The sequence below is a fragment of the Archocentrus centrarchus genome, chromosome 21 (assembly GCF_007364275.1).
Source record: "Archocentrus centrarchus isolate MPI-CPG fArcCen1 chromosome 21, fArcCen1, whole genome shotgun sequence".
Classification (NCBI taxonomy): domain Eukaryota; kingdom Metazoa; phylum Chordata; class Actinopteri; order Cichliformes; family Cichlidae; genus Archocentrus; species Archocentrus centrarchus.
This window is the reverse complement of record NC_044366.1, coordinates 17,636,636-17,647,217: the sequence shown is the minus strand read 5'-3', so window position 1 is coordinate 17,647,217 and position 10,582 is coordinate 17,636,636.

The following is a 10,582-nucleotide window of genomic DNA, read 5'->3' as shown; positions in this document are numbered from 1 at the left end:
TATGGTCATGACGCTGGAGGGTTTCCTCTTGAATAGCCAGGGCCCGATGAACCGGATCAGCGTCCGCGGTGTCCGGTTTTGGCTGGATCATTCTGTCAAGACCCGGGGAGGAAGAGGACACACAAGCTTGATCACACAAGACTTGATCCGTAGCAGGTGTGGTGATCTCCGCCCTAGGGAGGCGGAGACACCGGAACCTCCGCTGTGGCCCGCAGGACAAACACACATGTATACAAACACACACACACCCCCACACACACAGACCCTCTCCCAAGGTTATGACAGTTTTAAAGTTAGAACCCAACAGTAAAAACGACCCCCCATGAGCAAGCACATGTGACAGTGGGAAGGATAAACTCCCTTTTAAAAGGAAGAAACCTCTGGCAGAACCAGGCTCAAGGAGGGGTGGCCATCTGCCATGACCGTTTAGGCTGGAAGTGAAAAAGTTCAAATAAAGTTTGAACATAACTTAAAACTCAACATTCAAAATGACCCTCTATAAACAAGTACATGTGACAGTCGGAAGGATAAACTCCCTTTTAAAAGGAAGAAACCTCCGGCAGAACCAGGCTCAAGGAGGGGCGGCCATCTGCCATGACCGGTTAGGCTGGAAGTCAGAAAGTTCAAATAAAGTTTTAAAGTGAAAAAGTTAAAACCCAACAGTCAAAACGACCCCCTATGAGCAAGCACGTGGCAACAGTGGGAAGAATAAACTCCCTTTTAAAAGGAAGAAACCTCCGGCAGAACCAGGCTCAAGGAGGGTCGGCCATCTGCCATGACCGGTTGGGCTGGAAGTCATAAAGTTCAAATAATGTTTGAAAGTTTTAAAGTTAGAACCCAACAGTCAAAACGACCCCCTATGAGCAAGCACATGTGACAGTGGGAAGGATAAACTCCCTTTTAAAAGGAAGAAACCTCCGGCAGAACCAGGCTCAAGGAGGGGCGACCATCTGCCATGACCAGTTAGGCTGGAAGTCAGAAAGTTCAAATAAAGTTTGAAAGTGAAAAAGTTAAAACCCAACAGTCAAAATGACCCCCTATGAGCAAGCACATGGCGACAGTGGGAAGGATAAACTCCCTTTTAAAAGAAAGAAACCTCCGGCAGAACCAGGCTCAAGGAGGGGCGACCATCTGCCATGACCGGTTGGGCTGGAAGTCGAAAAGTTCAAATAGAGTTTGAAAGTGAAAAAGTTAAAACCCAACAGTCAAAATTACAGTAAAAATGACCCTCTATAAACAAGCATGTGGCAACAGTGGGAAGAAGTTCAAATAAAGTTTGACAGTGAAAACGGTAAAACCCAACAGTCAAAACGACGACCTATGAGCAAGCACATGGCAACAGTGGGAAGGATAAACTCCCCTTTAAAAGGAAGAAACCTCCAGCAGAACCAGGCTCAAGGAGGGGCGGCCATCTGCCATGACCGGTTGGGCTGGAAGTTGAAAAGTTCAAATAAAGTTTGAAAGTGAAAAAGTTAAAACCCAACAGTCAAAACAACCCCCTATGAGCAAGCACGTGGCAACAGTGGGAAGGATAAACTTCCTTTTAAAAGGAAGAATCCTCCGGCAAAACCAGGCTCAAGGAGGGGCGGCCATCTGCCATGACCGGTTGGGCTGGAAGTCAGAAAGTTCAAATAATGTTTGAAAGTTTTAAAGTTAGAACCCAACAGTCAAAACGACCCCCTATGAGCAAGCACATGTGACAGTGGGAAGGATAAACTCCCTTTTAAAAGGAAGAAACCTCCGGCAGAACCAGGCTCAAAGAGGGGCGACCATCTGCCATGACCGGTTAGGCTGGAAGTCAGAAAGTTCAAATAAAGTTTGAAAGCGAAAAAGTTAAAACCCAACAGTCAAAACGACCCCCTATGAGCAAGCACGTGGCAACAGTGGAAAGGATAAACTTCCTTTTAAAAGGAAGAAACCTCCGGCAAAACCAGGCTCAAGGAGGGGCGGCCATCTGCCATGACCGGTTGGGCTGGAAGTCAGAAAGTTTAAATAAAGTTTGAAAGTGAAAAAGTTAAAACCCAACAGTCAAAATGACCCCCTATGAGCAAGCACATGGCGACAGTGGGAAGGATAAACTCCCTTTTAAAAGGAAGAAACCTCCGGCAAAACCAGGCTCAAGGAGGGGCGGCCATCTGCCATGACCGTTTAGGCTGGAAGTCAAAAAGTTCAAATAAAGTTTGAAAGTGAAAAGGTTAAAACCCAACAGTCAAAACGACCCCCTACGAGCAAGCATGTGGCGACAGTGGGAAGAATAAACTCCCTTTTAAAAGGAAGAAACCTCCGGCAGAACCAAGCTCAAGGAGGGGCAGCCATCTGCCATGACCGGTTAGGCTGGAAGTCAGAAAGTTCAAATAATGTTTGAAAGTTTTAAAGTTAGAACCCAACAGTCAAAACGACCCCCCATGAGCAAGCACATGTGACAGTGGGAAGGATAAACTCCCTTTTAAAAGGAAGAAACCTCCGGCAGAATCAGGCTCAAGGAGGGGCGACCATCTGCCATGACCAGTTAGGCTGAAAGTTGAAAAGTTCAAATAAAGTTTGAAAGTGAAAAAGTTAAAACCCAACAGTCAAAATGACAGTAAAAATGACCCTCTATAAACAAGCACATGGCAACAGTGGGAAGGATAAACTCCCTTTTAAAAGGAAGAAACCTCTGGCAGAACCAGGCTCAAGGAGGGGCGACCATCTGCCATGACCGGTTAGGCTGGAAGTCAAAAAGTTCAAATAAAGTTTGAAAGTGAAAAGGTTAAAACCCAACAGTCAAAACGACCCCCTACGAGCAAGCATGTGGCGACAGTGGGAAGAATAAACTCCCTTTTAAAAGGAAGAAACCTCCGGCAGAACCAAGCTCAAGGAGGGTCGGCCATCTGCCATGACCGGTTGGGCTGGAAGTCAGAAAGTTCAAATAAAGTTTTAAAGTGAAAAAGTTAAAACCCAACAGTCAAAATGACCCCCTACGAGCAAGTACGTGGCGACAGTGGGAAGGATAAACTCCCTTTTAAAAGGAAGAAACCCCCGGCAGAACCAGGCTTAAGTTGGGGCGGCCATCTGCCATGACCGGTTAGGCTGGAAGTCAGAAAGTTCAAATAAAGTTTGAACATAAGTTAAAACTCAACATTCAAAATGACCCTCTATAAACAAGCACGTGGCAACAGTGGGAAGGATAAACTCCCTTTTAAAAGGAAGAAACCTCTGGCAGAACCAGGCTCAAGGAGGGGTGGCCATCTGCCATGACTGGTTGGGCTGGAAGTCGAAAAATTCAAATAAAGTTTGAACATAAACTTAACATTCAACATGACCCTGTATAAACAAGCATGTGGCAACAGTGGGAAGGATAAACTTCCTTTTAAAAGGAAGAAACCTCTGGCAGAACCAGGCTCAAGGAGGGGTGGCCATGTGCCATGACCGGTTACGCTGGAAGTCAGAAAGTTCAAATAAAGTTTGAAAGTGAAAAAGTTAAAACCCAACAATCAAAACGACCCCCTACGAGCAAGCATGTGGCAACAGTGGGAAGAATAAACTTCCTTTTAAAAGGAAGAAACCTCCGGCAGAACCAGGTTTAAAGAGGTGTGGCCATCTGCCATGACCGGTTGAGCTGGAAGTCAGAAAATTCAAATAAAGTTTGAAAGTGAAAAAGTTAAAACCCAACAGTCAAAATGACCCCCTATGAGCAAGCACATGGCCACAGTGGGAAGGATAAACTCCCAATCACGCCCCTCCAGGTCTCACTGTCATTGCCCACGTGAGCGTTGAAGTCTTCCAGCAAGACTATGGAGTCACCAGATGGAGCACTTTCCAGCAGCCCACCCAGCGACTCCAAAAAGGGTGGGTACTCTGAACTGTCATTCGGCGCATAAGCGCAAACAACAGTCAGGACCCATTCCCCGGCCCGAAGGCGCAGGGAAACAACCCTCTCGTCCACCAGTGAAAACTCCGACGTACAGGCAGTAAGCCGGGGGGATACAAGAATACCCACCCCAGCTCGCCGCCTCTCACCGAGGGCAACTCCAGACTGGAACAGAGTCCAGCCCTTCTCCAGGACACTGGTTCCAGAGCCCAGGCCATGCGTTGAGGTGAGCCCAACTATATCTAGCTGGTATCTCTCAACTTCACACACTAGCTCAGGCTCCTTCCCCACCAGAGAGGTGACATTCCATGTCCCAATAGCCAGTCTCGATAGCCGGGGATCGGTCCGCCAGGGCCTCCGCCCTCGGCCACCGCCCGACACACATTGCACCAACCCCTACGACACCTCCTGCGGGTGGTGGGCCTACAGGAGGGCGGGCCCATGTAACCTCTTCGGGCTGCGCCCGGCCGAGCACCACAGGCTAATGCCCGGCCACCAGACGCTCTCCCTCGAGCTCCCTCCCCAGGCCTGGCTCCAGGGTGGGACCTCGGTAACCCTATCCCGGACAGGGTAAACTGTTCCCTTGCTTTTATAGACATAGGGGTCTTCTGAACCGCTCTTTGTCTGGGCCCTCACCCAGGACCAATTTGCCATGGGAGACCCTACCAGGGGGACAAGCCCCCGAGCAACATAGCTCCTGGGATCACTGGGACACACAAACCCCTCCACCACGATAAGGTGGCGATTCACGGAGGAGCAACTGGAAAACCCATTTCTTAATATGATTGGGTGAATCAACGACAGGGGTTTTCCAGAGCCATAACCAGAGGGCGTAGTTTTTGTCAGGTGATTTTGTTTTGGCCAGTTAACATATATATGTATATGTGTGTGTGTGTGTGTGTGTGTGTGTGTGTGTGTGTGTGTGTGTGTGTGTGTGCGCTTGTCATAGTACCGGCAAGAATTTAAAACTACTTTCACCCCAGGCACCTGGGTGGCTTAGTGGTGAAGCTGGCGACCACATACATATGCTGCGTTGCGGTGCGGGCGGCCCGGGTTCGTGTGCTGGCCCGGGTTCGCGTCCTGGCCCATCGCCAATTTGCCCGCGTGACTTCCCCTGTATCTTTCCCCCATTTCCTGTCTCTCTCTACTGTCAATAAAAGCTGCTGTGGCCAAAAATGCAAAAAAAAAAAAAACTACTTTCACCCCTGGCCATGACGCAGTACTGTAGTCAAGCCCACCTAACCTGAGGCAAGACTAAGACAAGAGTGTACCGAGACTTTTAGAATCCAAGACTGAGTCAAGACTAAGACTGAGGGAGAGTGAGACAAGACCAAGACCAAGACCAGTGCCCCACTCTACATGACACAATAAAATGTGAAACATGATCAAACTCACTTGTCAAATTGATCTGAAAGAGCCACAGTCCCATAAAAACATTTAGATATTAAACATTCACAGGTCAAATAAATATAAATATCTTTGGGTGACTTCCATCATCTATCACAGAATGTAAAACAATTATTCATTATTCATCACAATAGTCTTAACTCTTCTCTGCCTTTCATAAACCATACATAAAGTTATGTTGTTTTTAAACCAACAACAATCTTTGTGAAAATGGGTGCTATTTCAAAACCACATAGCTAAATGTGTAAAACTGAAAAAATGGCAAACAATCATCGACAGTAAGAACTAAAGCCACAAGTTTCTCTCTTATACAGATTAAAGCTGCAGTACGTAAGTTTTAATAAAACTGTCACCATGTCATGACAGTATGAGAAACATAATCTGTGAAAAAAATCGAGCTACTCCACCTCCTCCCTGAACTGTTCACGTTCAAAGACAACCAATCAGAGCCAGGAGGAGGGTCTTAGCACTGTCAATCACTCCTCGTATATGTGCTGCTCAATGTAGTGGTGTGCGATACTGCAAGACTTGGTATTGATCAAATGCCAAGTAAATACAGGGCCAGTATCGCCGATATTGATACTGATACTTTTTAATAATTATGAAGAATTTTCAAGAAGTTGAACTGGTTTGTGGTTATTTTCCTTTGGATCATTAATTAGTTAAAACCCAGGACAGAATTGGGCAAAGTTTATAGGTAAATAGAAAATACTTTATCAAAAGAAAAGTTATCATTCTGAAACAATAGAACATTAACAAAACAATTTTCCCCATACATTGATGTCTGGATTTCTTTTTTCATAAATAAAGTGTACAAAATCCTAACTCAAGAACAACTGCAAACTTTTTTCCAGATAGTGTTCAGAAAGTACAATACAAAAATGTAATAAAAAATACCTCTTCATTCACCAATTTTCAGGATTTTTTCTTAAATAAACAAGCTGTACAAAAAAATGTGTCACGTGACGGTATAACGTCAAAACAGTGCGGGGATGGGAGGAGCAAAGTGTGCCTGCTCTTTGCTGTGACAGGAGCGGCACTTAAACAGACAGTCAGCTCGCATTTTTGATGAAACCACAGCACTGCATACAGGAGAGAAACTGAAGCCAAAATATTGATCTCATTACACTAGTATTGATCAATACCAATACCAACGTTGGTATTGATATTATCGATATTTTGATTGATCTGCCCGCCATTAGCTCAATGTACTAATGGTGGAGAAACAACTTACTTATCTGTTGTCATTGGTGGCCATGCTAACTACAGTGTTCTAGCAAGAAATATTTTTCAGCCCAGCACTAATGCTAATTAGCAAGCTAATGCTAAAAGCCGCTCCTGCTTGTTAATTGAGTGATGGGGCCTACGAAGCTAGGCAGTAATCACAGTCTTTGTGGATGTGTAGTTACATTTCTCAAGGTGCATGTCAGGTTAGGTTTAGAAAGGATTTTCAGTTATGTACAAAGGACCAATGCAGAAATCTAAATCAAGACTTATTAGATCGATGAAGTGATAATTTTTGCATATAATCCACAAGAGTTACATTTATGTCATGCATTTAATGTGTCCCAGAGTGTCATTTCCTTCCACTGATGGGTTTGCAGAAATCACATAAAAAGCCTACACAACAAAAACATAATTCAGATTTCCTAAGTTAGAATATCAGCCACCATGTTGTGAGCATAAATTATCACAATTTTAATGCAACAACAGGAAGTGATATCCTCTTACCTGGAACTGTAGTTTTTTTTTTTAATTCTTGAAGGCCTTTCAAAGCTCCACTCAAACTAATGTTTGACTATGGCTTCCTGAATACACACGCGTGCGTATAAACCTGTGTACTGTGTGACATAAGCTGCTGCTTTACGTATATGTTTCTGATCATTTTGTTCTATTTTAAATTAAATTCTTGTGTATTTTTTATTTCTTAAAATGATTCAAATGACTTCATTCAGTGCTCCATCACGCAACATCTCAATAATTCAAACTGAACTTTTTACATTTCAAGTTCAAGGACACGGCAAGGAACCAGCCACAAGATTTAGGGAAAATATTTACGTAGAAACACACATTGTGGCTTAAAGGTGTTTTTTTTTGAGAAGTTTCATTGTATAAACCTAAATAACCTTAAAAGGATCCATGTAAGTACTTACCAACGATAATTAGAGATGGATTTGTTCTATATTGTAAAATGTTTGCTTTTTGGAGCTCTGAAAAGCAGGTGTTCACACGGTGAAGTTCATCGATGAAGTGAATCATTTCAGCCTAAACACAAGACAACAAAGACAGATGTCTTTGATGGCTTGGGTTCTATAGAACACTGCAGAGGAGCTACATTTTGACATCACTTCTGAACATTCCATTCCACTCCTGCCTGTTTCCAGCAATTCCTTGTCCACAATCTTCATCATGGCTAGATCAACGTCCTCAGGGACTCCAGAAAACAGTTGGTGGGCCCCCACTGAGCCCACAGTAAAAATCAGAATCCTTATTCCCTAAGGAAACCAAATTATAAGCACAGACACAAAACAGTGTTCAGAAATCCTTGTTTTTGTTTCTGTTTGGAGCAATTTATTTATTATTTATTTACTTTTAGAGTGGGTAGAGTGGAAACAACCCCTGTTGTTCCCTGATATACATCTTTTGGATGAAAACATGTCCAACATGTCCAAAAGCAGGTCAGATATCCAAAATGACATATTTCCTAAAAGGCCTATGTTCTTTCTCTACATTGGATATGGCATTACTGATGCTTGTCCCAACCTCCTCAGTGTCATGGACATGACACAGTTTTACAATGTTCATCATACTGAAATACATTGTTTTTCAACAGGCTTGTGTACATGAAACAGCAATGGATAGGGCCTCTTTCAGGCTTGGGCCGGCCCTGCCAGAGCTAATCATTTTAGGTATAGAAAGGCTTTGGTTAATATTAGCCTCTTATGTATTAGCATAACATCAAACCTAATCTTTTTCAGTCTTTTAATGTCTAAATGTGACTATTTCACAAATAATTTCAGGCAAATGTCCACAATTACCAGAATGTTTTCTCACAGAAAAAGTAGTTAGTTTAGCTAAACTGGCATATTTTTCTGCTAACACTGCAACATATACAAAAATGCAGGTAGTAAAAGTTAAAACTGCCCACAGCTTTCATGACTTAGCCTCTCAACCGTTCATCCATGGTTACTAAGGTTTAATATTTTTCCCGAAAATGACATGAATCAAATCCCGGGAAATGACGAGCCATTTCCCGGGAATCCCGGGAAAAAGTTTATTTATTTTTTTATTTTAATTAGGCCTTCTGTAGCCTCAGACCCGTCGCTATGGGCGGGCCCTGGGGGGCCGTGCCCGCCCACTGATACGCTTGGGCCCGCCCTGGCCCGCCAACCAGCCAGATCACTAATCAAGCTAATAATAGTGGTGCCCCCCCTGTTGGATTTCATAAGCCCCCCTTAAGAGTGAGATCTGGCGACGGGACTGTGTAGCCTGTGTCGGCCTTAACCTATTGTGATATTGTAGAGGTAGCTTTCCAGCTATGTCCTGTTATGCCCAGTAGGGGGTAACGTCGGCTTGATTAACGCAATAAAACCTACATCTGGACATTCGAGTGCTCGAGCTATGCGGTGTTGTATCGTTCCTCAACACTCCCTTAACAAATATAATTCGAATATTCCTCCATTGTACATGGAATTATACCAAGCTATTTTACAACTGCTGGTGCAAAACAATACGGTTCATCTCCACAGCATTGATAAAGGCTCAGCCACGCTGTCGTGGCGACATCTGTTGCGCTATATCTCCACCAGTGGAACGCTGTAATAGTCATTGAAAAGTTAACTACCGTACTACACTATAATATGGCATAACACAGGGCCTTGAGAAATGTACTACGACTTGGTCATTGCCATTCTGGCAACAGCAAATTTATAACACCGTGTCTGAGGGTTAAAGTAGGTTCGCTGTGAATCGTCTTTTGAAAAACTGGCCAATCCTTATAGCCTAAAAAATATACATTTTACTCAACTCCATTTTAAAAGCGAAATATGTTAAAGTATCTATTTCATGATAATTTCTTCACACATTAGGCCCGTATCCCAATTCATGATTGTTAGTAAGCGGCTGCAAACGAGGAAAAGAAACACTCGAAGTTAAACAGATATTTCTTTATTGTTCAGGGCAGGCATATTTTATAGGCTATAATGCAATATAACAATATATAATATAAAATTATATAATACAAAATACCTTAGGGTAAACACATTGCCTACGATTTCAACAAATTAAAGAGGAAAAAAGTACAACTGTGTAATACCTCTATTAAAACGCTTGAGATGAAGGCTGAAGCCTTAAACGGAGGCTGAACGTGCCTGAAATGAAGAGTAATGCTTTTCGCATTAAACGAACCCTTCTCTCAATATTTCCTTAAATTTAACATTCTGAAGCTTTCTTTTCTTTCTGAAAGTCAAATCGACGCGCGCGACTTTTTTCCCGGTTTCCCGTCTAACGTTTCCCGGGAAACGGGAAATGGTTCTGATCGCATTTCCCGGGAATCCCGGATCCCGGGATTAAACCCTAATGGTTACCATGTTCAATTCAATTCAATTCAATTTTATTTATATAGCGCCAAATCGCAACAAACAGTCACCTCAATGCAGTTCACATTGTAAGGTAAAGACACTATAATAATTATAGAGAAAATCCAGTAGTCGAAACAACCCCCTGTGAGCAAGCACTTGGCGACAGTGGGAAGGAAAAACTTTTCACAGAAAGAAACCTCCGGCAGAACCAGGCTCAGAGAGGGGCAGTCATCTGCCTCAACTGGTAGAAGAAAACTCACACGTTTGTTAAAAATATGACCTCTAGCACTGATGGCAATGTAACTGCATTACTTTGAAACATAGAAAGCTAAAATTGCTCATATCTACAATACATCCTCCTCAGGCCCAGCAGTTCATTTTAGGGGACATGAGTCAGAGATGTCAAGCACCATTTATGTAATCTATGTGAGTCCTACAGTACTGTCAACAGGACATGCCCCGAGGCATAGGCGACATATGCGGCTGCATAGGGCCCCCTGACCCCCCCCCCTCCCAAGCTCACCTACATTTGTGATGAAACTTTGTTCGTTTTTAACATGGCAGTCTCCTAAAAGAAAGAAGAAACTATCAAACTCTGACATGTTTAATACGAACATATAACATTGTAAGAAACATTGTAACAAGTAAGAAGTTAAGAAACAAAGTCAAGGAAAAAGAGATATATTCAACATTTAATTTTAAGGATCTGAGAGATGCAGTCACCTAAATCCACATAATTTAATTT